The sequence below is a fragment of the Leuresthes tenuis genome, unplaced genomic scaffold (genome assembly GCF_036924035.1).
Source record: "Leuresthes tenuis unplaced genomic scaffold, fLeuTen1.0.hap1 SCAF_1, whole genome shotgun sequence".
Lineage (NCBI taxonomy): Eukaryota > Metazoa > Chordata > Actinopteri > Atheriniformes > Atherinopsidae > Leuresthes > Leuresthes tenuis.
In genome coordinates this window covers 8,928,313-8,948,548 of record NW_027325355.1, presented here as the reverse complement: position 1 = coordinate 8,948,548, position 20,236 = coordinate 8,928,313, and the positions used below count along the sequence as shown (strand labels likewise).

Genomic DNA, 20,236 nt, shown 5'->3' with positions numbered 1-20,236 from the left:
AGACACGAAGTGATCTGAGAGTCTCAGTTTCAACTGCAGGTAATAATCACATCAGGGATGAAGATATGCCCAATACGCATCAGCCTTTCTCGGCAATTATCTGGTTACATAGAGTAACCGTATGATTCCAGTACCTATATAATGCACATTGTTCACAGATATTGTTGCTTACGGCCACACCACCCTGAACATGCCCGACCTCGTCTGATCTCGGAAGCCAAGCAGGGTTGGGCCTGGTTAGTACTTGGATGGGAGACTACTTGGGAATACCAGGTGCTGTAAGCTTTTTCTCTTCTCTCTCCCACCTGCATGTCTTTTGTTGCAACGTCTGATCACCCTGTGACACATGAGGAAGTTGGTCATTTTCAGCTGCTGCTGCTTTGTTGGCAGACACGAAGTGATCTGAGAGTCTCAGTTTCAACTACAGATAATAATCACATCAGGGATGAAGATGTGCCCACTAAATATCAGCCTTTCTCGGCAATTATCTGGTTACATAGAGGAACCGTATGATTCCAGTACCTATATAATGCACATTGTTCACAGATATTGTTGCTTACGGCCACACCACCCTGAATATGCCCGACCTCGTCTGATCTCGGAAGCCAAGCAGGGTTGGGCCTGGTTAGTACTTGGATCGGAGACAGCTTGGGAATACCAGGTGCTGTAAGCTTTTAGTCTTCTCTCTACCACCTGCATGTCTTTTGTTGCAACGTCTGATCACCCTGTGACACATGAGGAAGTTCGTCATTTTCAGCTGCTGCTGCTTTGTTGGCAGACACGAAGTGATCTGAGAGTCTCACTTTCAACTGCAGGTAATAATCACGTCAGGGAAGAAGATGTGCCCACTACAAGTTAGCTTTTCTCGGCAATTATCAGGTTACATAGAGGAACCGTATGATTCCAGTACCTATATAATGCACATTGTTCACAGATATTGTTGCTTACGGCCACACCACCCTGAACATGCCCAACCTCGTCTGATCTCGGAAGCCAAGCAGGGTTGGGCCTGGTTATTACTTGGATGGGAGACTTCTTGGGAATACCAGCTGTTGTAAGCTTTTTCTCTTCTCTCTACCACCTACATGTCTTTTGTTGCAACGTCTGATCACCCTTTGACACATGAGGAAGTTGGTCATCTTCAGCTGCTGCTGCTTTGTTGGCAGACACGAAGTGATCTGAGATTCTAAGTTTCAACTGCAGATAATAATCACGTCAGGGAAGAAGATGTGCCCACTACAAGTTAGCCTTTCTCGGCAATTATCTGATTACATAGAGGAACTGTATGATTCCAGTACCTATATAATGCACATTTGTCACAGACATTGTTGCTTACGGCCACACCACCCTGAACATGCCCGACCTCGTCTGATCTCGGAAGCCAAGCAGGGTTGGGCCTGGTTAGTACTTGGATGGGAGACTGCTTGGGAATACCAGGTGCTGTAAGCTTTTTCTCTTCTCTCTACCACATGCATGTCTTTTGTTGCAACGTCTGATCACCCTGTGACACATGAGGAAGTTGGTCATCTTCAGCAGCTGCTGGATTGTTGGCAGACACGAAGTGATCGGAGAGTCTCAGTTTCAACTGCAGGTAATAATCACATCAAGGAAGAAGATGTGCCCACTACATATCAGCCTTTCTCTGCAATTATCTGGTTACATAGAGTAACCGTATGATTCCAGTACCTATATAAGGCACATTGTTCACAGATATTGTTGCTTACGGCCACACCACCCTGAATATGCCCGACCTCGTCTGATCTCGCAAGCCAAGCAGGGTTGGGCCTGGTTAGTACTTGGATGGGAGACTACTTTGGAATACCAGGTGCTGTAAGCTTTTTCTCTTCTCTCTACCACCTGCATGTCTTTGGTTGCAACGTCTGATCACCCTGTGACACATGAGGAAGTTGGTCATCTTCAGCTGCTGCTGCTTTGTTGGCAGACACGAAGTGATCTGAGAGTCTCAGTTTCAACTGCAGGTAATAATCACATCAGGGATGAACATGTGCCCACTACATATCAGCCTTTCTCGGCAATTATCTGGTTACATAGTGTAACCGTATGATTCCAGTATCTATATAATGCACATTTGTCACAGACATTGTTGCTTACGGCCACACCACCCTGAACATGCCCGACCTCGTCTGATCTCGGAAGCCAAGCAGGGTTGGGCCTGGTTAGTACTTGGATAGGAGACTACTTGGGAATACCAGGTGCTGTAAGCTTTTTCTCTACCACCTACATGTCTTTTGTTGCAACGTCTGATCACCCTGTGACACATGAGGAAGTTGGTCATCTTCAGCTGCTGCTGCTTTGTTGGCAGACACGAAGTGATCTGAGATTCTAAGTTTCAACTGCAGATAATAATCATGTCAGGGAAGAAGATGTGCCCACTACAAGTTAGCCTTTCTCGGCAATTATCTGATTACATAGAGGAACTGTATGATTCCAGTACCGATATAATGCACATTTGTCACAGACACTGTTGCTTACGGCCACACCACCCTGAACATGCCCGACCTCGTCTGATCTCAGAAGCCAAGCAGGGTTGGGCCTGGTTAGTACTTGGATGGGAGACCGCTTGGGAATACCAGGTGCTGTAAGCTTTTTCTCTTCTCTCTACCACCTGCATGTCTTTTGTTGCAACGTCTGATCACCCTGTGACACATGAGGAAGTTGGTCATCTTCAGCTGCTGCTGCTTTGTTGGCAGACACGAAGTGATCTGAGAGTCTCAGTTTCAACTGCAGGTAATAATCACATCAGGGATGAAGATATGCCCACTACATATCAGCCTTTCTTGGCAATTATCTGGTTACATAGAGTAACCGTATGATTCCAGTACCTATATAATGCACATTTGTGATAGACATTGTCGCTTACGGCCAAACCACCTCGTCTGATCTCGGAAGCCAAGCAGGGTTGGGCCTGGTTAGTACTTGGGTGGGAGACTACTTGGGAATACCAGGTGCTGTAAGTTTTTTCTCTTCTCTCTCCCACCTGCATGTCTTTTGTTGCAACGTCTGATCACCCTGTGACACATGAGGAAGTTGGTCATCTTCAGCTGCTGCTGCTTTGTTGGCAGACACGAAGTGATCTGAGATTCTCAGTTTCAACTGCAGGTAATAATCACATCAGGGATGAAGATGTGCCCACTACATATCAGCCTTTCTCAGCAATTATCTGGTTACATAGTGTAACCGTATGATTCCAGTACCTATATAATGCACATTTGTGACAGACATTTTTGCTTACAGCCACACCACCCTGAATATGCCCGACCTCGTCTGATATCGGAAGCCAAGCAGGATTGGGCCTGGTTAGTACTTGGATGGGAGACCGCTTGGGAATACCAGGTGCTGTAAGCTTTATCCCTTCTCTCTACCACATGCATGTCTTTTGTTGCAACGTCTGATCACCCTGTGACACATGAGGAAGTTGGTCATCTTCAGCTGCTGCTGCTTTGTTGGCAGACACGAAGTGATCTGAGAGTCTCAGTTTCAACTGCAGATAATAATCACGACAGGGAAGAAGATGTGCCCACTACAAGTTAGCCTTTCTCTGCAATTATGTGGTTACATAGAGGAACTGTATGATTCCAGTACCTATATAATGCACATTTGTCACAGATATTGTTGCTTACAGCCACACCACCCTGAATATGCCCGACCTCGTCTGATCTCGGAAGCCAAGCAGGGTTGGGCCTGGTTAGTACTTGGATGGGAGACTACTTGGGAATACCAGGTGCTGTAAGCTTTTTCTCTTCTCTCTAGCACCTGCATGTCTTTTGTTGCAACGTCTGATCACCCTGTGACACATGAGGAAGTTGGTCATCTTCAGCTGCTGCTGCTTTGTTGGCAGACACAAAGTGATCTGAGAGTCTCAGTTTCAACTACAGGTAGTAATCACATCAAGGATGAAGATATGCCCACTACATATCAGCCTTTCTCGGCAATTATCTGGTTACATAGAGGAACCGTATGATTCCAGTACCTATATAATGCACATTGTTCACAGATATTGTTGCTTACGGCCACACCACCCTGAACATGCCCAACCTCGTCTGATCTCGGAAGCCAAGCAGGGTTGGGCCTGGTTATTACTTGGATGGGAGACTTCTTGGGAATACCAGCTGTTGTAAGCTTTTTCTCTTCTCTCTACCACCTACATGTCTTTTGTTGCAACGTCTGATCACCCTGTGACACATGAGGAAGTTGGTCATCTTCAGCTGCTGCTGCTTTGTTGGCAGACACGAAGTGATCTGAGATTCTAAGTTTCAACTGCAGATAATAATCACGTCAGGGAAGAAGATGTGCCCACTACAAGTTAGCCTTTCTCGGCAATTATCTGATTACATAGAGGAACTGTATGATTCCAGTACCGATATAATGCACATTTGTCACAGACATTGTTGCTTACGGCCACACCACCCTGAATATGCCCGACCTCGTCTGATCTCGGAAGCCAAGTAGGGTTGGGCCTGGTTAGTACTTGGATGGGAGACTGCTTGGGAATACCAGGTGCTGTAAGCTTTTTCTCTTCTCTCTACCACATGCATGTCTTTTGTTGCAACGTCTGATCACCCTGTGACACATGAGGAAGTTGGTCATCTTCAGCAGCTGCTGGATTGTTGGCAGACACGAAGTGATCGGAAAGTCTCAGTTTCAACTGCAGGTAATATTCACATCAAGGAAGAAGATGTGCCCACTACATATCAGCCTTTCTCTGCAATTATCTGGTTACATAGAGTAACCGTATGATTCCAGTACCTATATAAGGCACATTGTTCACAGATATTGTTGCTTACGGCCACACCACCCTGAATATGCCCGACCTCGTCTGATCTCGGAAGCCAAGCAGGGTTGGGCCTGGTTAGTACTTGGATGGGAGACTACTTTGGAATACCAGGTGCTGTAAGCTTTTTCTCTTCTCTCTACCACCTGCATGTCTTTGGTTGCAACGTCTGATCACCCTGTGACACATGAGGAAGTTGGTCATCTTCAGCTGCTGCTGCTTTGTTGGCAGACACGAAGTGATCTGAGAGTCTCAGTTTCCACTGCAGGTAATAATCACATCTGGGATGAAGATGTGCCCACTACATATCAGCCTTTCTCGGCAATTATCTGGTTACATAGTGTAACCGTATGATTCCAGTATCTATATAATGCACATTTGTCACAGACATTGTTGCTTACGGCCACACCACCCTGAACATGCCCGACCTCGTCTGATCTCGGAAGCCAAGCAGGGTTGGGCCTGGTTAGTACTTGGATAGGAGACTACTTGGGAATACCAGGTGCTGTAAGCTTTTTCTCTACCACCTACATGTCTTTTGTTGCAACGTCTGATCACCCTGTGACACATGAGGAAGTTGGTCATCTTCAGCTGCTGCTGCTTTGTTGGCAGACACGAAGTGATCTGAGAGTCTCAGTTTCAACTGCAGATAATAATCACATCAGGGATGAAGATGTGCCCACTACATATCAGCCTTTCTCTGCAATTATCTGGTTACATAGAGTAACCGTATGATTCCAGTACCTATATAATGCACATTGTTCACAGATATTGTTGCTTACAGCCACACCACCCTGAATATGCCCGACCTCGTCTGATCTCGGAAGCCAAGCAGGGTTGGGCCTGGTTATTACTTGGATGGGAGACTTCTTGGGAATACCAGCTGTTGTAAGCTTTTTCTCTTCTCTCTACCACCTACATGTCTTTTGTTGCAACGTCTGATCACCCTGTGACACATGAGGAAGTTGGTCATCTTCAGCTGCTGCTGCTTTGTTGGCAGACACGAAGTGATCTGAGATTCTAAGTTTCAACTGCAGATAATAATCACGTCAGGGAAGAAGATGTGCCCACTACAAGTTAGCCTTTCTCGGCAATTATCTGATTACATAGAGGAACTGTATGATTCCAGTACCGATATAGTGCACATTTGTCACAGACATTGTTGCTTACGGCCACACCACCCTGAATATGCCCGACCTCGTCTGATCTCGGAAGCCAAGCAGGGTTGGTCCTGGTTAGTACTTGGATGGGAGACTACTTGGGAATACCAGGTGCTGTAAGCTTTTTTTCTTCTCTCTACCATCTACATGTCTTTTGTTGCAACGTCTGATCACCGTGTGACACATGAGGAAGTTGGTCATCTTCAGCTGCTGCTGCTTTGTTGGCAGACACAAAGTGATCTGAGATTCTCAGTTTCAACTACAGATAATAATCACATCAAGGATGAAGATTTGCCAGCTGCAAGTTAGCCTTTCTCGGCAATTATCTGGTTACATAGATTAACCGTATGATTCCAGTACCTATATAATGCACATTGTTGACAGATATTGTTGCTTACGGCCACACCACCCTGAATATGCCCAACCTCGTCTGATCTCGGAAGCCAAGCAGGGTTGGGCCTGGTTAGTACTTGGATGGGAGACTACTTGGGAATACTAGGTGCTGTTAGCTTTTTCTCTTCTCTCTACCACCTACATGTATTTTGTTGCAACGTCTGATCACCCTGTGAAACATGAGGAAGTTGGTCATCTTCAGCTGCTGCTGCTTTGTTGGCAGACACAAAGTGATCTGAGAGTCTCAGTTTCAACTGCAGGTAATAATCACATCAGGGATGAAGATGTGCCCACTACATATCAGCCTTTCTCGGCAATTATCTGGTTACATAGAGTAACCGTATGATTCCAGTACCTATATAATGCACATTTGTGACAGACATTGTTGCTTACAGCCACACCACCCTGAATATGCCCGACCTCGTCTGATCTCGGAAGCCAAGCAGGGTTGGGCCTAGTTAGTACTTGGATGGGAGACCGCTTGGGAATACCAGGTGCTGTAAGCTTTTTCTCTTCTCTCTACCACATGCATGTCTTTTGTTGCAACGTCTGATCACCCTGTGACACATGAGGAAGTTGGTCATCTTCAGCTGCTGCTGCTTTTTGGCAGACACGAAGTGATCTGAGATTCTAAGTTTCAACTGCAGATAATAATCACGTCAGGGAAGAAGATGTGCCCACTACAAGTTAGCCTTTCTCTGCAATTATCTGGTTACATAGAGTAACCGTATGATTCCAGTACCTATATAATGCACATTTGTGATAGACATTGTCGCTTACGGCCAAACCACCTCGTCTGATCTCGGAAGCCAAGCAGGGTTGGGCCTGGTTAGTACTTGGGTGGGAGACTACTTGGGAATACCAGGTGCTGTAAGTTTTTTCTCTTCTCTCTAGCACCTGCATGTCTTTTGTTGCAACGTCTGATCACCCTGTGACACATGAGGAAGTTGGTCATCTTCAGCTGCTGCTGCTTTGTTGGCAGACACGAAGTGATCTGAGATTCTCAGTTTCAACTGCAGGTAATAATCACATCAGGGATGAAGATGTGCCCACTACATATCAGCCTTTCTCAGCAATTATCTGGTTACATAGTGTAACCGTATGATTCCAGTACCTATATAATGCACATTTGTGACAGACATTGTTGCTTACAGCCACACCACCCTGAATATGCCCGACCTCGTCTGATCTCGGAAGCCAAGCAGGGTTGGGCCTGGTTAGTACTTGGATGGGAGACCGCTTGGGAATACCTGGTGCTGTAAGCTTTATCCCTTCTCTCTACCACATGCATGTCTTTTGTTGCAACGTCTGATCACCCTGTGACACATGAGGAAGTTGGTCATCTTCAGCTGCTGCTGCTTTGTTGGCAGACACGAAGTGATCTGAGAGTCTCAGTTTCAACTGCAGATAATAATCACGACAGGGAAGAAGATGTGCCCACTACAAGTTAGCCTTTCTCTGCAATTATGTGGTTACATAGAGGAACCGTATGATTCCAGTACCTATATAATGCACATTTGTGACAGACATTGTTGCTTACAGCCACACCACCCTTAATATGCCCGACCTCGTCTGATCTCGGAAGCCAAGCAGGGTTGGGCCTGGTTAGTACTTGGATGGGAGACTTCTTGGGAATACCACGTGCTGTAAGCTTTTTCTCTTCTCTCTACCACATGCATGTCTTTTGTTGCAACGTCTGATCACCCTGTGACACATGAGGAAGTTGGTCATCTTCAGCTTCTGCTGGATTGTTGGCAGACACGAAGTGATCGGAGAGTCTCAGTTTCAACTGCAGGTAATATTCACATCAGGGATTAAGATGTGCCCACTACATATCAGCCTTTCTCTGCAATTATCTGGTTACATAGAGGAACCGTATGATTCCAGTATCTATATAATGCACATTTGTCACAGACATTGTTGCTTACAGCCACACCACCCTGAAAATACCCGACCTCGTCTGATCTCGGAAGCCAAGCAGGGTTGGGCCTGGTTAGTACTTGGATGGGAGACTACTTGGGAATACCAGGTGCTGTAAGCTTTTTCTCTTCTCTCTAGCACCTGCATGTCTTTTGTTGCAACGTCTGATCACCCTGTGACACATGAGGAAGTTGGTCATCTTCAGCTGCTGCTGCTTTGTTGGCAGACACAAAGTGATCTGAGAGTCTCAGTTTCAACTACAGGTAGTAATCACATCAAGGATGAAGATATGCCCACTACATATCAGCCTTTCTCGGCAATTATCTGGTTACATAGAGGAACCGTATGATTCCAGTACCTATATAATGCACATTGTTCACAGATATTGTTGCTTACGGCCACACCACCCTGAACATGCCCAACCTCGTCTGATCTCGGAAGCCAAGCAGGGTTGGGCCTGGTTATTACTTGGATGGGAGACTTCTTGGGAATACCAGCTGTTGTAAGCTTTTTCTCTTCTCTCTACCACCTGCATGTCTTTGGTTGCAACGTCTGATCACCCTGTGACACATGAGGAAGTTGGTCATCTTCAGCTGCTGCTGCTTTGTTGGCAGACACGAAGTGATCTGAGAGTCTCAGTTTCAACTGCAGGTAATAATCACATCAGGGATGAACATGTGCCCACTACATATCAGCCTTTCTCGGCAATTATCTGGTTACATAGTGTAACCGTATGATTCCAGTATCTATATAATGCACATTTGTCACAGACATTGTTGCTTACGGCCACACCACCCTGAACATGCCCGACCTCGTCTGATCTCGGAAGCCAAGCAGGGTTGGGCCTGGTTAGTACTTGGATAGGAGACTACTTGGGAATACCAGGTGCTGTAAGCTTTTTCTCTACCACCTACATGTCTTTTGTTGCAACGTCTGATCACCCTGTGACACATGAGGAAGTTGGTCATCTTCAGCTGCTGCTGCTTTGTTGGCAGACACGAAGTGATCTGAGAGTCTCAGTTTCAACTGCAGATAATAATCACATCAGGGATGAAGATGTGCCCACTACATATCAGCCTTTCTCTGCAATTATCTGGTTACATAGAGTAACCGTATGATTCCAGTACCTATATAATGCACATTGTTCACAGATATTGTTGCTTACAGCCACACCACCCTGAACATGCCCGACCTCGTCTGATCTCGGAAGCCAAGCAGGGTTGGGCCTGGTTATTACTTGGATGGGAGACTTCTTGGGAATACCAGCTGTTGTAAGCTTTTTCTCTTCTCTCTACCACCTACATGTCTTTTGTTGCAACGTCTGATCACCCTGTGACACATGAGGAAGTTGGTCATCTTCAGCTGCTGCTGCTTTGTTGGCAGACACGAAGTGATCTGAGATTCTAAGTTTCAACTGCAGATAATAATCACGTCAGGGAAGAAGATGTGCCCACTACAAGTTAGCCTTTCTCGGCAATTATCTGATTACATAGAGGAACTGTATGATTCCAGTACCGATATAATGCACATTTGTCACAGACATTGTTGCTTACGGCCACACCACCCTGAACATGCCCTACCTCGTCTGATCTCGGAAGCCAAGCAGGGTTGGTCCTGGTTAGTACTTGGATGGGAGACTACTTGGGAATACCAGGTGCTGTAAGCTTTTTTTCTTCTCTCTACCATCTACATGTCTTTTGTTGCAACGTCTGATCACCGTGTGACACATGAGGAAGTTGGTCATCTTCAGCTGCTGCTGCTTTGTTGGCAGACACAAAGTGATCTGAGATTCTCAGTTTCAACTACAGATAATAATCACATCAAGGATGAAGATTTGCCAGCTGCAAGTTAGCCTTTCTCGGCAATTATCTGGTTACATAGAGTAACCGTATGATTCCAGTACCTATATAATGCACATTTGTGACAGACATTGTTGCTTACGGCCACACCACCCTGAACATGCCCTACCTCGTCTGATCTCGGAAGCCAAGCAGGGTTGGGCCTAGTTAGTACTTGGATGGGAGACAGCTTGGGAATACCAGGTGCTGTAAGCTTTTTCTCTTCTCTCTACCACATGCATGTCTTTTGTTGCAACGTCTGATCACCCTGTGACACATGAGGAAGTTGGTCATCTTCAGCTGCTGCTGCTTTTTGGCAGACACGAAGTGATCTGAGATTCTAAGTTTCAACTGCAGATAATAATCACGTCAGGGAAGAAGATGTGCCCACTACAAGTTAGCCTTTCTCTGCAATTATCTGGTTACATAGAGTAACCGTATGATTCCAGTACCTATATAATGCACATTTGTGATAGACATTGTCGCTTACGGCCAAACCACCTCGTCTGATCTCGGAAGCCAAGCAGGGTTGGGCCTGGTTAGTACTTGGGTGGGAGACTACTTGGGAATACCAGGTGCTGTAAGTTTTTTCTCTTCTCTCTACCACCTGCATGTCTTTTGTTGCAACGTCTGATCACCCTGTGACACATGAGGAAGTTGGTCATCTTCAGCTGCTGCTGCTTTGTTGGCAGACACGAAGTGATCTGAGATTCTCAGTTTCAACTGCAGGTAATAATCACATCAGGGATGAAGATGTGCCCACTACATATCAGCCTTTCTCAGCAATTATCTGGTTACATAGTGTAACCGTATGATTCCAGTACCTATATAATGCACATTTGTGACAGACATTGTTGCTTACAGCCACACCACCCTGAATATGCCCGACCTCGTCTGATCTCGGAAGCCAAGCAGGGTTGGGCCTGGTTAGTACTTGGATGGGAGACTTCTTGGGAATACCACGTGCTGTAAGCTTTTTCTCTTCTCTCTACCACATGCATGTCTTTTGTTGCAACGTCTGATCACCCTGTGACACATGAGGAAGTTGGTCATCTTCAGCTTCTGCTGGATTGTTGGCAGACACGAAGTGATCGGAGAGTCTCAGTTTCAACTGCAGGTAATATTCACATCAGGGATTAAGATGTGCCCACTACATATCAGCCTTTCTCTGCAATTATCTGGTTACATAGAGGAACCGTATGATTCCAGTATCTATATAATGCACATTTGTCACAGACATTGTTGCTTACAGCCACACCACCCTGAAAATACCCGACCTCGTCTGATCTCGGAAGCCAAGCAGGGTTGGGCCTGGTTAGTACTTGGATGGGAGACTACTTGGGAATACCAGGTGCTGTAAGCTTTTTCTCTTCTCTCTAGCACCTGCATGTCTTTTGTTGCAACGTCTGATCACCCTGTGACACATGAGGAAGTTGGTCATCTTCAGCTGCTGCTGCTTTGTTGGCAGACACAAAGTGATCTGAGAGTCTCAGTTTCAACTACAGGTAGTAATCACATCAAGGATGAAGATATGCCCACTACATATCAGCCTTTCTCGGCAATTATCTGGTTACATAGAGGAACCGTATGATTCCAGTACCTATATAATGCACATTGTTCACAGATATTGTTGCTTACGGCCACACCACCCTGAACATGCCCAACCTCGTCTGATCTCGGAAGCCAAGCAGGGTTGGGCCTGGTTATTACTTGGATGGGAGACTTCTTGGGAATACCAGCTGTTGTAAGCTTTTTCTCTTCTCTCTACCACCTACATGTCTTTTGTTGCAACGTCTGATCACCCTGTGACACATGAGGAAGTTGGTCATCTTCAGCAGCTGCTGGATTGTTGGCAGACACGAAGTGATCGGAGAGTGTCAGTTTCAACTGCAGGTAATATTCACATCAAGGAAGAAGATGTGCCCACTACATATCAGCCTTTCTCTGCAATTATCTGGTTAGATAGAGTAACCGTATGATTCCAGTACCTATATAAGGCACATTGTTCACAGATATTGTTGCTTACGGCCACACCACCCTGAATATGCCCGACCTCGTCTGATCTCGGAAGCCAAGCAGGGTTGGGCCTGGTTAGTACTTGGATGGGAGACTACTTTGGAATACCAGGTGCTGTAAGCTTTTTCTCTTCTCTCTACCACCTGCATGTCTTTGGTTGCAACGTCTGATCACCCTGTGACACATGAGGAAGTTGGTCATCTTCAGCTGCTGCTGCTTTGTTGGCAGACACGAAGTGATCTGAGAGTCTCAGTTTCAACTGCAGATAATAATCACATCAGGGATGAAGATGTGCCCACTACATATCAGCCTTTCTCTGCAATTATCTGGTTACATAGAGTAACCGTATGATTCCAGTACCTATATAATGCACATTGTTCACAGATATTGTTGCTTACAGCCACACCACCCTGAATATACCCGACCTCGTCTGATCTCCGAAGCCAAGCAGGGTTGGGCCTGGTTAGTACTTGGATGGGAGACTGCTTTGGAATACCAGGTGCTGTAAGCTTTTTCTCTTCTCTCTACCACCTACATGTCTTTTGTTGCAACGTCTGATCACCCTGTGACACATGAGGAAGTTGGTCATCTTCAGCTGCTGCTGCTTTGTTGGCAGACACGAAGTGATCTGAGATTCTAAGTTTCAACTGCAGATAATAATCACGTCAGGGAAGAAGATGTGCCCACTACAAGTTAGCCTTTCTCGGCAATTATCTGATTACATAGAGGAACTGTATGATTCCAGTACCGATATAATGCACATTTGTCACAGACATTGTTGCTTACGGCCACACCACCCTGAACATGCCCTACCTCGTCTGATCTCGGAAGCCAAGCAGGGTTGGTCCTGGTTAGTACTTGGATGGGAGACTACTTGGGAATACCAGGTGCTGTAAGCTTTTTTTCTTCTCTCTACCATCTACATGTCTTTTGTTGCAACGTCTGATCACCCTGTGACACATGAGGAAGTTGGTCATCTTCAGCTGCTGCTGCTTTGTTGGCAGACACGAAGTGATCTGAGAGTCTCAGTTTCAACTGCAGGTAATAATCACATCAGGGATGAACATGTGCCCACTACATATCAGCCTTTCTCGGCAATTATCTGGTTACATAGTGTAACCGTATGATTCCAGTATCTATATAATGCACATTTGTCACAGACATTGTTGCTTACGGCCACACCACCCTGAACATGCCCGACCTCGTCTGATCTCGGAAGCCAAGCAGGGTTGGGCCTGGTTAGTACTTGGATAGGAGACTACTTGGGAATACCAGGTGCTGTAAGCTTTTTCTCTACCACCTACATGTCTTTTGTTGCAACGTCTGATCACCCTGTGACACATGAGGAAGTTGGTCATCTTCAGCTGCTGCTGCTTTGTTGGCAGACACGAAGTGATCTGAGATTCTCAGTTTCAACTGCAGATAATAATCACATCAGGGATGAAGATGTGCCCACTACATATCAGCCTTTCTCTGCAATTATCTGGTTACATAGAGTAACCGTATGATTCCAGTACCTATATAATGCACATTGTTCACAGATATTGTTGCTTACAGCCACACCACCCTGAATATGCCCGACCTCGTCTGATCTCGGAAGCCAAGCAGGGTTGGGCCTGGTTATTACTTGGATGGGAGACTTCTTGGGAATACCAGCTGTTGTAAGCTTTTTCTCTTCTCTCTACCACCTACATGTCTTTTGTTGCAACGTCTGATCACCCTGTGACACATGAGGAAGTTGGTCATCTTCAGCTGCTGCTGCTTTGTTGGCAGACACGAAGTGATCTGAGATTCTAAGTTTCAACTGCAGATAATAATCACGTCAGGGAAGAAGATGTGCCCACTACAAGTTAGCCTTTCTCGGCAATTATCTGATTACATAGAGGAACTGTATGATTCCAGTACCGATATAATGCACATTTGTCACAGACATTGTTGCTTACGGCCACACCACCCTGAACATGCCCTACCTCGTCTGATCTCGGAAGCCAAGCAGGGTTGGTCCTGGTTAGTACTTGGATGGGAGACTACTTGGGAATACCAGGTGCTGTAAGCTTTTTTTCTTCTCTCTACCATCTACATGTCTTTTGTTGCAACGTCTGATCACCGTGTGACACATGAGGAAGTTGGTCATCTTCAGCTGCTGCTGCTTTGTTGGCAGACACAAAGTGATCTGAGATTCTCAGTTTCAACTACAGATAATAATCACATCAAGGATGAAGATTTGCCAGCTGCAAGTTAGCCTTTCTCGGCAATTATCTGGTTACATAGTGTAACCGTATGATTCCAGTACCTATATAATGCACATTGTTGACAGATATTGTTGCTTACGGCCACACCACCCTGAATATGCCCAACCTCGTCTGATCTCGGAAGCCAAGCCGGGTTGGGCCTGGTTAGTACTTGGATGGGAGACTACTTGGGAATACCAGGTGCTGTAAGTTTTTTCTCTTCTCTCTAGCACCTGCATGTCTTTTGTTGCAACGTCTGATCACCCTGTGACACATGAGGAAGTTGGTCATCTTCAGCTGCTGCTGCTTTGTTGGCAGACACGAAGTGATCTGAGATTCTCAGTTTCAACTGCAGGTAATAATCACATCAGGGATGAAGATGTGCCCACTACATATCAGCCTTTCTCAGCAATTATCTGGTTACATAGTGTAACCGTATGATTCCAGTACCTATATAATGCACATTTGTGACAGACATTGTTGCTTACAGCCACACCACCCTGAATATGCCCGACCTCGTCTGATCTCGGAAGCCAAGCAGGGTTGGGCCTGGTTAGTACTTGGATGGGAGACCGCTTGGGAATACCTGGTGCTGTAAGCTTTATCCCTTCTCTCTACCACATGCATGTCTTTTGTTGCAACGTCTGATCACCCTGTGACACATGAGGAAGTTGGTCATCTTCAGCTGCTGCTGCTTTGTTGGCAGACACGAAGTGATCTGAGAGTCTCAGTTTCAACTGCAGATAATAATCACGACAGGGAAGAAGATGTGCCCACTACAAGTTAGGCTTTCTCTGCAATTATGTGGTTACATAGAGGAACCGTATGATTCCAGTACCTATATAATGCACATTTGTGACAGACATTGTTGCTTACAGCCACACCACCCTTAATATGCCCGACCTCGTCTGATCTCGGAAGCCAAGCAGGGTTGGGCCTGGTTAGTACTTGGATGGGAGACTTCTTGGGAATACCACGTGCTGTAAGCTTTTTCTCTTCTCTCTACCACATGCATGTCTTTTGTTGCAACGTCTGATCACCCTGTGACACATGAGGAAGTTGGTCATCTTCAGCTTCTGCTGGATTGTTGGCAGACACGAAGTGATCGGAGAGTCTCAGTTTCAACTGCAGGTAATATTCACATCAGGGATTAAGATGTGCCCACTACATATCAGCCTTTCTCTGCAATTATCTGGTTACATAGAGGAACCGTATGATTCCAGTATCTATATAATGCACATTTGTCACAGACATTGTTGCTTACAGCCACACCACCCTGAAAATACCCGACCTCGTCTGATCTCGGAAGCCAAGCAGGGTTGGGCCTGGTTAGTACTTGGATGGGAGACAACTTGGGAATACCAGGTGCTGTAAGCTTTTTCTCTTCTCTCTAGCACCTGCATGTCTTTTGTTGCAACGTCTGATCACCCTGTGACACATGAGGAAGTTGGTCATCTTCAGCTGCTGCTGCTTTGTTGGCAGACACAAAGTGATCTGAGAGTCTCAGTTTCAACTACAGGTAGTAATCACATCAAGGATGAAGATATGCCCACTACATATCAGCCTTTCTCGGCAATTATCTGGTTACATAGAGGAACCGTATGATTCCAGTACCTATATAATGCACATTGTTCACAGATATTGTTGCTTACGGCCACACCACCCTGAACATGCCCAACCTCGTCTGATCTCGGAAGCCAAGCAGGGTTGGGCCTGGTTATTACTTGGATGGGAGACTTCTTGGGAATACCAGCTGTTGTAAGCTTTTTCTCTTCTCTCTACCACCTACATGTCTTTTGTTGCAACGTCTGATCACCCTGTGACACATGAGGAAGTTGGTCATCTTCAGCTGCTGCTGCTTTGTTGGCAGACACGAAGTGATCTGAGATTCTAAGTTTCAACTGCAGATAATAATCACGTCAGGGAAGAAGATGTGCCCACTACAAGTTAGCCTTTCTCGGCAATTATCTGATTACATAGAGGAACTGTATGATTCCAGTACCGATATAATGCACATTTGTCACAGACATTGTTGCTTACGGCCACACCACCCTGAATATGCCCGACCTCGTCTGATCTCGGAAGCCAAGCAGGGTTGGGCCTGGTTAGTACTTGGATGGGAGACTGCTTGGGAATACCAGGTGCTGTAACCTTTTTCTCTTCTCTCTACCACATGCATGTCTTTTGTTGCAACGTCTGATCATCCTGTGACACATGAGGAAGTTGGTCATCTTCAGCAGCTGCTGGATTGTTGGCAGACACGAAGTGATCGGAGAGTCTCAGTTTCAACTGCAGGTAATATTCACATCAAGGAAGAAGATGTGCCCACTACATATCAGCCTTTCTCTGCAATTATCTGGTTACATAGAGTAACCGTATGATTCCAGTACCTATATAAGGCACATTGTTCACAGATATTGTTGCTTACGGCCACACCACCCTGAATATGCCCGACCTCGTCTGATCTCGGAAGCCAAGCAGGGTTGGGCCTGGTTAGTACTTGGATGGGAGACTACTTTGGAATACCAGGTGCTGTAAGCTTTTTCTCTTCTCTCTACCACCTGCATGTCTTTGGTTGCAACGTCTGATCACCCTGTGACACATGAGGAAGTTGGTCATCTTCAGCTGCTGCTGCTTTGTTGGCAGACACGAAGTGATCTGAGAGTCTCAGTTTCAACTGCAGGTAATAATCACATCAGGGATGAACATGTGCCCACTACATATCAGCCTTTCTCGGCAATTATCTGGTTACATAGAGTAACCGTATGATTCCAGTACCTATATAAGGCACATTGTTCACAGACATTGTTGCTTACGGCCACACCACCCTGAACATGCCCGACCTCGTCTGATCTCGGAAGCCAAGCAGGGTTGGGCCTGGTTAGTACTTGGATGGGAGACTACTTGGGAATACCAGGTGCTGTAAGCTTTTTCTCTACCACCTACATGTCTTTTGTTGCAACGTCTGATCACCCTGTGACACATGAGGAAGTTGGTCATCTTCAGCTGCTGCTGCTTTGTTGGCAGACACGAAGTGATCTGAGAGTCTCAGTTTCAACTGCAGATAATAATCACATCAGGGATGAAGATGTGCCCACTACATATCAGCCTTTCTCTGCAATTATCTGGTTACATAGAGTAACCGTATGATTCCAGTACCTATATAATGCACATTGTTCACAGATATTGTTGCTTACAGCCACACCACCCTGAATATACCCGACCTCGTCTGATCTCCGAAGCCAAGCAGGGTTGGGCCTGGTTAGTACTTGGATGGGAGACTGCTTTGGAATACCAGGTGCTGTAAGCTTTTTCTCTTCTCTCTACCACCTACATGTCTTTTGTTGCAACGTCTGATCACCCTGTGACACGAGGAAGTTGGTCATCTTCAGCTGCTGCTGCTTTGTTGGCAGACACGAAGTGATCTGAGATTCTAAGTTTCAACTGCAGATAATAATCACGTCAGGGAAGAAGATGTGCCCACTACAAGTTAGCCTTTCTCGGCAATTATCTGATTACATAGAGGAACTGTATGATTCCAGTACCGATATAATGCACATTTGTCACAGACATTGTTGCTTACGGCCACACCACCCTGAACATGCCCTACCTCGTCTGATCTCTGAAGCCAAGCAGGGTTGGTCCTGGTTAGTACTTGGATGGGAGACTACTTGGGAATACCAGGTGCTGTAAGCTTTTTTTCTTCTCTCTACCATCTACATGTCTTTTGTTGCAACGTCTGATCACCGTGTGACACATGAGGAAGTTGGTCATCTTCAGCTGCTGCTGCTTTTTGGCAGACACGAAGTGATCTGAGAGTCTCAGTTTCAACTGCAGATAATAATCACGTCAGGGAAGAAGATGTGCCCACTACAAGTTAGCCTTTCTCTGCAATTATCTGATTACATAGAGGAACTGTATGATTCCAGTACCGATATAATGCACATTTGTCACAGACACTGTTGCTTACGGCCACACCACCCTGAACATGCCCGACCTCGTCTGATCTCAGAAGCCAAGCAGGGTTGGGCCTGGTTAGTACTTGGATGGGAGACCGCTTGGGAATACCAGGTGCTGTAAGCTTTTTCTCTTCTCTCTACCACCTGCATGTCTTTTGTTGCAACGTCTGATCACCCTGTGACACATGAGGAAGTTGGTCATCTTCAGCTTCTGCTGGATTGTTGGCAGACACGAAGTGATCGGAGAGTCTCAGTTTCAACTGCAGGTAATATTCACATCAGGGATTAAGATGTGCCCACTACATATCAGCCTTTCTCTGCAATTATCTGGTTACATAGAGGAACCGTATGATTCCAGTACCTATATAATGCACATTGTTCACAGATATTGTTGCTTACGGCCACACCACCCTGAACATGCCCGACCTCGTCTGATCTTTGAAGACAAGCAGGATTGGGCCTGGTTAGTACTTGGATGGGAGACTACTTGGGAATACCAGGTGCTGTAAGCTATTTCTCTTCTCTCTACCACCTGCATGTCTTTTGTTGCAACGTCTGATCACCCTGTGACACATGAGGAAGTTGGTCATCTTCAGCTGCTGCTGCTTTGTTGGCAGACACGAAGTGATCTGAGATTCTAAGTTTCAACTGCAGATAATAATCACGTCAGGGAAGAAGATGTGCCCACTACAAGTTAGCCTACTCGGCAATTATCTGGTTACATAGAGGAACCGTATGATTCCAGTACCGATATAATGCACATTTGTCACAGACATTGTTGCTTACGGCCACACCACCCTGAACATGCCCGACCTCGTCTGATCTCGGAAGCCAAGCAGGGTTGGGCCTGGTTAGTACTTGGATGGGAGACCGCTTGGGAATACCAGGTGCTGTAAGCTTTTTCTCTTCTCTCTACCACGTGCATGTCTTTTGTTGCAACGTCTGATCACCCTGTGACACATGAGGAAGTTGGTCATCTTCAGCTGCTGCTGCTTTGTTGGCAGACACGAAGTGATCTGAGAGTCTCAGTTTCAACTACAGGTAGTAATCACATCAAGGATGAAGATATGCCCACTACATATCAGCCTTTCTTGGCAATTATCTGGTTACATAGAGGAACTCTATGATTCCAGTACCTATATAATGCACATTTGTGACAGACATTGTTGCTTACAGCCACACCACCCTGAATTTGCCCGACCTCGTCTGATCTCGGAAGCCAAGCAAGGTTGGGCCTGGTTAGTACTTGGATGGGAGACCGCTTGGGAATACCAGGTGCTGTAAGCTTTTTCTCTTCTCTCTACCACATGCATGTCTTTTGTTGCAACGTCTGATCACCCTGTGACACATGAGGAAGTTGGTCATCTTCAGCTGCTGCTGCTTTGTCGGCAGACACGAAGTGATCTGAGAGTCTGAGTTTCAACTACAGGTAGTAATCACATCAAGGATGAAGATATGCCCACTACATATCAGCCTTTCTTGGCAATTATCTGGTTACATAGAGGAACTCTATGATTCCAGTACCTATATAATGCACATTTGTGACAGACATTGTTGCTTACAGCCACACCACCCTGAATTTGCCCGACCTCGTCTGATCTCGGAAGCCAAGCAAGGTTGGGCCTGGTTAGTACTTGGATGGGAGACCGCTTGGGAATACCAGGTGCTGTAAGCTTTTTCTCTTCTCTCTACCACATGCATGTCTTTTGTTGCAACGTCTGATCACCCTGTGACACATGAGGAAGTTGGTCATCTTCAGCTGCTGCTGCTTTGTCGGCAGACACGAAGTGATCTGAGAGTCTCAGTTTCCGCTGGAGAGAATAATCACGACAGGGAAGAAGATGTGCCCACTACAAGTTAGCCTTTCTCGGCAATCATCTGGTTACATAGAGGAACTGTATGATTCCAGTACCGATATAATGCACAT

General features: G+C 46.0%; 3 protein-coding genes, 28 non-coding genes and 21 pseudogenes across 31 annotated transcripts in view; 51 read left to right on the top strand and 1 right to left on the bottom strand.

The window, feature by feature from the left end:
- LOC140291438 (uncharacterized) overlaps positions 1-20,236 on the top strand; it is an 873,052-nt gene that overhangs the window by 489,461 nt on the left and 363,355 nt on the right. The gene's annotated exons all lie outside the window — the stretch shown is intronic.
- Positions 1-20,236, bottom strand: part of LOC140291873 (NLR family CARD domain-containing protein 3-like) — a 323,587-nt gene that overhangs the window by 113,022 nt on the left and 190,329 nt on the right. The window lies entirely within an intron of this gene.
- LOC140295056 (uncharacterized) overlaps positions 1-20,236 on the top strand; it is a 136,883-nt gene that overhangs the window by 52,490 nt on the left and 64,157 nt on the right. The gene's annotated exons all lie outside the window — the stretch shown is intronic.
- Positions 167-285, top strand: LOC140308686 (5S ribosomal RNA). Its single transcript, XR_011916347.1, has one exon. It is a non-coding gene; the product is annotated as a 5S ribosomal RNA (ribosomal RNA).
- On the top strand, positions 555-673 carry LOC140297869 (5S ribosomal RNA). The gene has a single exon (XR_011913567.1). It is a non-coding gene; the product is annotated as a 5S ribosomal RNA (ribosomal RNA).
- LOC140291937 (5S ribosomal RNA) lies at positions 943-1,061 on the top strand (annotated as a pseudogene).
- LOC140270464 (5S ribosomal RNA) lies at positions 1,331-1,449 on the top strand. The gene has a single exon (XR_011907712.1). It is a non-coding gene; the product is annotated as a 5S ribosomal RNA (ribosomal RNA).
- Positions 1,719-1,837, top strand: LOC140300255 (5S ribosomal RNA; annotated as a pseudogene).
- LOC140300715 (5S ribosomal RNA) lies at positions 2,107-2,225 on the top strand. Its single transcript, XR_011914859.1, has one exon. It is a non-coding gene; the product is annotated as a 5S ribosomal RNA (ribosomal RNA).
- Positions 2,488-2,606, top strand: LOC140292106 (5S ribosomal RNA). Its single transcript, XR_011912516.1, has one exon. It is a non-coding gene; the product is annotated as a 5S ribosomal RNA (ribosomal RNA).
- Positions 3,248-3,366, top strand: LOC140298782 (5S ribosomal RNA). The gene has a single exon (XR_011914391.1). It is a non-coding gene; the product is annotated as a 5S ribosomal RNA (ribosomal RNA).
- LOC140314498 (5S ribosomal RNA) lies at positions 3,636-3,754 on the top strand. Its single transcript, XR_011917144.1, has one exon. It is a non-coding gene; the product is annotated as a 5S ribosomal RNA (ribosomal RNA).
- LOC140291936 (5S ribosomal RNA) lies at positions 4,024-4,142 on the top strand (annotated as a pseudogene).
- On the top strand, positions 4,412-4,530 carry LOC140296624 (5S ribosomal RNA). The gene has a single exon (XR_011912981.1). It is a non-coding gene; the product is annotated as a 5S ribosomal RNA (ribosomal RNA).
- Positions 4,800-4,918, top strand: LOC140296410 (5S ribosomal RNA). Its single transcript, XR_011912961.1, has one exon. It is a non-coding gene; the product is annotated as a 5S ribosomal RNA (ribosomal RNA).
- On the top strand, positions 5,188-5,306 carry LOC140300703 (5S ribosomal RNA). Its single transcript, XR_011914858.1, has one exon. It is a non-coding gene; the product is annotated as a 5S ribosomal RNA (ribosomal RNA).
- LOC140276664 (5S ribosomal RNA) lies at positions 5,569-5,687 on the top strand (annotated as a pseudogene).
- Positions 5,957-6,075, top strand: LOC140297747 (5S ribosomal RNA). The gene has a single exon (XR_011913456.1). It is a non-coding gene; the product is annotated as a 5S ribosomal RNA (ribosomal RNA).
- Positions 6,345-6,463, top strand: LOC140312308 (5S ribosomal RNA; annotated as a pseudogene).
- LOC140290214 (5S ribosomal RNA) lies at positions 6,733-6,851 on the top strand. Its single transcript, XR_011912332.1, has one exon. It is a non-coding gene; the product is annotated as a 5S ribosomal RNA (ribosomal RNA).
- LOC140299252 (5S ribosomal RNA) lies at positions 7,492-7,610 on the top strand. The gene has a single exon (XR_011914713.1). It is a non-coding gene; the product is annotated as a 5S ribosomal RNA (ribosomal RNA).
- LOC140299949 (5S ribosomal RNA) lies at positions 7,880-7,998 on the top strand (annotated as a pseudogene).
- LOC140298982 (5S ribosomal RNA) lies at positions 8,268-8,386 on the top strand. The gene has a single exon (XR_011914574.1). It is a non-coding gene; the product is annotated as a 5S ribosomal RNA (ribosomal RNA).
- LOC140291935 (5S ribosomal RNA) lies at positions 8,656-8,774 on the top strand (annotated as a pseudogene).
- Positions 9,044-9,162, top strand: LOC140300690 (5S ribosomal RNA). The gene has a single exon (XR_011914857.1). It is a non-coding gene; the product is annotated as a 5S ribosomal RNA (ribosomal RNA).
- LOC140278149 (5S ribosomal RNA) lies at positions 9,425-9,543 on the top strand (annotated as a pseudogene).
- On the top strand, positions 9,813-9,931 carry LOC140309798 (5S ribosomal RNA; annotated as a pseudogene).
- On the top strand, positions 10,201-10,319 carry LOC140283984 (5S ribosomal RNA; annotated as a pseudogene).
- LOC140298598 (5S ribosomal RNA) lies at positions 10,960-11,078 on the top strand. The gene has a single exon (XR_011914230.1). It is a non-coding gene; the product is annotated as a 5S ribosomal RNA (ribosomal RNA).
- On the top strand, positions 11,348-11,466 carry LOC140298970 (5S ribosomal RNA). Its single transcript, XR_011914562.1, has one exon. It is a non-coding gene; the product is annotated as a 5S ribosomal RNA (ribosomal RNA).
- Positions 11,736-11,854, top strand: LOC140291934 (5S ribosomal RNA; annotated as a pseudogene).
- On the top strand, positions 12,124-12,242 carry LOC140296399 (5S ribosomal RNA). Its single transcript, XR_011912960.1, has one exon. It is a non-coding gene; the product is annotated as a 5S ribosomal RNA (ribosomal RNA).
- LOC140299591 (5S ribosomal RNA) lies at positions 12,512-12,630 on the top strand (annotated as a pseudogene).
- On the top strand, positions 12,900-13,018 carry LOC140309792 (5S ribosomal RNA; annotated as a pseudogene).
- LOC140300678 (5S ribosomal RNA) lies at positions 13,288-13,406 on the top strand. Its single transcript, XR_011914856.1, has one exon. It is a non-coding gene; the product is annotated as a 5S ribosomal RNA (ribosomal RNA).
- Positions 13,669-13,787, top strand: LOC140276657 (5S ribosomal RNA; annotated as a pseudogene).
- On the top strand, positions 14,057-14,175 carry LOC140309785 (5S ribosomal RNA; annotated as a pseudogene).
- On the top strand, positions 14,445-14,563 carry LOC140312354 (5S ribosomal RNA; annotated as a pseudogene).
- On the top strand, positions 14,833-14,951 carry LOC140299240 (5S ribosomal RNA). Its single transcript, XR_011914712.1, has one exon. It is a non-coding gene; the product is annotated as a 5S ribosomal RNA (ribosomal RNA).
- On the top strand, positions 15,221-15,339 carry LOC140299948 (5S ribosomal RNA; annotated as a pseudogene).
- On the top strand, positions 15,609-15,727 carry LOC140288815 (5S ribosomal RNA). The gene has a single exon (XR_011912196.1). It is a non-coding gene; the product is annotated as a 5S ribosomal RNA (ribosomal RNA).
- LOC140291933 (5S ribosomal RNA) lies at positions 15,997-16,115 on the top strand (annotated as a pseudogene).
- LOC140298124 (5S ribosomal RNA) lies at positions 16,385-16,503 on the top strand. The gene has a single exon (XR_011913800.1). It is a non-coding gene; the product is annotated as a 5S ribosomal RNA (ribosomal RNA).
- LOC140296387 (5S ribosomal RNA) lies at positions 16,773-16,891 on the top strand. Its single transcript, XR_011912959.1, has one exon. It is a non-coding gene; the product is annotated as a 5S ribosomal RNA (ribosomal RNA).
- Positions 17,161-17,279, top strand: LOC140308564 (5S ribosomal RNA). The gene has a single exon (XR_011916346.1). It is a non-coding gene; the product is annotated as a 5S ribosomal RNA (ribosomal RNA).
- LOC140299590 (5S ribosomal RNA) lies at positions 17,542-17,660 on the top strand (annotated as a pseudogene).
- Positions 17,928-18,046, top strand: LOC140288408 (5S ribosomal RNA; annotated as a pseudogene).
- On the top strand, positions 18,315-18,433 carry LOC140292095 (5S ribosomal RNA). The gene has a single exon (XR_011912515.1). It is a non-coding gene; the product is annotated as a 5S ribosomal RNA (ribosomal RNA).
- LOC140276582 (5S ribosomal RNA) lies at positions 18,703-18,821 on the top strand (annotated as a pseudogene).
- LOC140298023 (5S ribosomal RNA) lies at positions 19,090-19,208 on the top strand. Its single transcript, XR_011913707.1, has one exon. It is a non-coding gene; the product is annotated as a 5S ribosomal RNA (ribosomal RNA).
- LOC140297364 (5S ribosomal RNA) lies at positions 19,478-19,596 on the top strand. The gene has a single exon (XR_011913105.1). It is a non-coding gene; the product is annotated as a 5S ribosomal RNA (ribosomal RNA).
- LOC140297363 (5S ribosomal RNA) lies at positions 19,866-19,984 on the top strand. Its single transcript, XR_011913104.1, has one exon. It is a non-coding gene; the product is annotated as a 5S ribosomal RNA (ribosomal RNA).